Source organism: Sinocyclocheilus grahami, unplaced genomic scaffold, assembly GCF_001515645.1.
Source record: "Sinocyclocheilus grahami isolate Dianchi unplaced genomic scaffold, SAMN03320097.WGS_v1.1 scaffold2724.1, whole genome shotgun sequence".
Taxonomy (NCBI): Eukaryota; Metazoa; Chordata; class Actinopteri; order Cypriniformes; family Cyprinidae; genus Sinocyclocheilus; species Sinocyclocheilus grahami.
This window is the reverse complement of record NW_015507902.1, coordinates 1-3,569: the sequence shown is the minus strand read 5'-3', so window position 1 is coordinate 3,569 and position 3,569 is coordinate 1.

Here is a 3,569-nt window from a genome sequence, read left to right as displayed (position 1 = left end):
AATGCATGATATAGGTCCAAAAGTGGGATGTTTTTAGGTGTAATATAGCAGGCCAGCACATTGTTTTGGAAGGTTTCCTTGTGTCAGGGTTGGTTGGAGGAGAACTGGTCTGTCTGGCTGGGTGATACTCTTCCATAGGGCCTTGGTGTACGCTGATGTAATAGCCTGTTTCTACAGCAACCCCACGCAGCGCCCTGACCTGTGTAAGCAGCGCGCCTGCGCACAACCTTGGCGAGGCACTGACCCAGTTTCTCTACCGTCTTCTCCCACACATACACACTTTAACATGCGCTCACACTTGCAACTCATTCGTATGTACATGCACTCGCTCACCCAGGAGCAGCACAACCAAAAACATCCTCCATCCTCACACATGTATGGCAGCCGTTGGTCACACATGCACGGCGCGCTCTGGAGGAAGGGAGAGCTTTTATTTATTTCCCTGGGTAACACAGCACTTGATAAATAAATATATTATTTACATAAATATATGATAAAAATAAATAAATATTATTAAAATGTTATTTTAATGTGTTTTTTTCTTTTATAGAAAATATTATATAATAAAATATTACATTTTTAATGTGTAATGTTTTGTTGTTTTCATATACATTGTAAAGTACAGTGCTTTAGACTTTTGATAATTCTTTCAGTTCTATTCACATATACACTACCATTCAAAAGTTTGGGGTTGATAAGATTTTTTTTATGTTTCTGAAAGAAATCTCTTATGCTCACCGAGGCTGCATTTTTTTTATCAAAATACAGTAAAAACAGTAATATTGTGAAATGTTATTGCTGTTTAAAAAAAAATCAGTTTTAATATATTTTAAAATGTAATTTATTGCTGTGATGCAAAGCTGAATTTCCAGCAGTCATAAATCCTTCAGAAATCATTCTAATATGCTGATTTCTTTTCAAGAAAGGAATATTATTGGTTAATGTTGAAAACAGTTGTGCTGCTTAATATTTTTGTGGAAACCATGATGCATTTTTCCCCAGGATTCTTTAATGAATAGATACTTCAAAAGAACAGCATCTATTTATCCTTGCACACATACAATAACAGGGCTTCAGACAAAAACATCGAGTAAGGAGCCATTGGCTCCTATAAGAAAAAAACTTAGGCGCCAAATTATTTTTTCATTCATACGGTCATGTGTTTATGTCTCATCTTTTCTTGACTTTATCAGCATTTTAATCCATCTTGTAGATGACCTGGGAACTAAGGTTCACTTAAAGTGGGAACTTAATGTCTTTTTCAACTTGAAATATACAGTCACAAAGAATTGTTCATTACACATAATCTGTACCAATGTCGTGGACCATAAGCATCACTTGGCCACTGAGTGTAGTTTGAGCTCCTCCTCAATGCATCCTGTAAATGTTGTCATACACTCTTAAAAATAAAGGTGCTTCACGATGCCATAGAAGAAACATTTTTGTCTAAATGGTTTCATAAAGAACCTTTAATATCTGAAGAACCTTTACATTTCACAAAAGGTTCTTTGTGGCGAAGGAAGGATCTTCAGATTATAAAAAAATTGAGAAAGAGATGGTTCTTTAAAGAACCTTTGACTGAATGTTTCTTTGTGGAACCAGAAATGGTTCTGTGAAGAACCTTTTACTTAACCTGTTGTCTACATGATTCAACTCCTCCTATAAAATTGTGTTTTACTAATTAAGAAAAACAGACTGAAAGTGTGAAAGACATACACTCTTAAAAATAAAGGTGCTTAAAAGGTTCTTCACAGAACCATTTCTGGTTCCACAAAGAAACATTCAGTCAAAGGTTCTTTAAAGAACCATCTCTTTCTCCATTTTTCAAACTGATGAGCTTATGGAGACCGAATGGTTATTCTGAGGTAAATGTATAAAACGTTGCAATGTTTACAAACTTTACACGTTTTTTGCAGTTTGAAACACTGAATGAGCTTTTAACTTACTTGAGTAAGTTGTACTGTAGGCTCTCTTATAAAATAGCCTACCTTTTGATGTTAACTCATGTTTATTATGTAGCTAAAGATTAAATGGATTCACTTGCCGCTTGAACTGAGGCGCTAAAGCATTCGTGCCTTAAAGAGTGCCAAAACTGTATTTATTGTTTGAATTTCGTTATGAATTTGGAATAATTTTAAAGCTGATACTTTGTTTTTAAAAAAGTAACAAAGCACAAAGCTTTTTGCGATTACTGGACGGCAAGTGCGCTTCAAATAATAAGTTCACGCTTTAACAGAACACAGCATAGACTAAGATCTTGTTAAGAAGAAGCCATATTAGTAATGATTATAAACTAGAATTGTTAATGATATTGCCAATATCCACACAACTGACAGCTTTACCTGTTGTAGTTTGTTCAAGTTGTGCACGAAATAGACGCTGCTTTTCTGCACTTTCACTTCGCACGTCTTTGTCATTTCGTTCTCTCTTGCGCTGTACAACTGAGCTGCGTTTAGCAGACTGTGTACGTCAGTGCTGCTGTGCGGCAGAGATGAGGACTGTTTGAAACTCTTTTTTCCACTAAAACCTTGATGCGCACACATCGTCTCAGTTTAATATGTGAACATAACAAAATATGTGATCGCAAAACAATCAGGAAAAAAGGCATTACATGCAAATTGAAGTTATAACATGTAAATATATATAGTCGCCAGTGGCGACCTCAGCAAAAACTTCAGTCGCAAATTAATATTTTTGGTCGCAAATGCGACTGTTTTAGTCACAGTCTGCAGCCCTCAACAACATTACGTTGGTGTACGACACGCACTCACACACACGTTTCTGTAGTCTTTATGTGTTGAAGAATAAACATTGGCCACTGAAACTCCCTTATTCTGTGTCTTTAGAATCCTTTCATTTCTGTCAAATCTTTTCAATTACTTTTAGCACGGTACACGCCTTCAGTTACAGCGCTTTTTCACCTTGCCATCGCTGATCTTTTGTTTTTGACTGGATGATAAATGGGATCAGATCTGAAGCCTTTGCATTCCATTGATATCTAACATTACTTCACCATAGCCCCTGACCATCTGTCTTTCTCTCTCCTATTCAGCCTCTCTTTCTTTCAGTGTCTCCTCTCAGCTTGATAACCCATGTGCATCATAAGCCTTTGAGGAATGCCTGCTAGTGCAGTGACTGTATGCAGCCCAACCCTTGTTAACCCTTGTCTGTGTAAAAGTGTGCGTTTTAGCCTCGCTCTGGTTCCAGGCCACCCACAGTTTGTCCCTGAGTGCACCTAGTCTCCCCTCGCCCAGCATTCCTCCTTTCAACTGCAGAATCCTCTGCCTCTATCAGGTGGCAGAACGCTGAGACCGCTAAATCGGGGTTCAGGGGCTGTTTGTGATCATAGTGCTCTTTGAGCATCATGAATTATTCAGGGCCCAAGTCCTTGCAGAATGCCCACTCGGCCCCTGTGCCAAACTTGACCAATTCAAGGCTTTGTCTTAAAAACATCATAACAGAGCAGTAGCAGGCTGGCTTTTTTCTTTTGTTTATTTTTTTTCCCGAGTGCAGTTGGTTGTTCATGTGCCAACAGAAGAAGGGAGAGCCGCACTGTAAAAAAAAAAAAA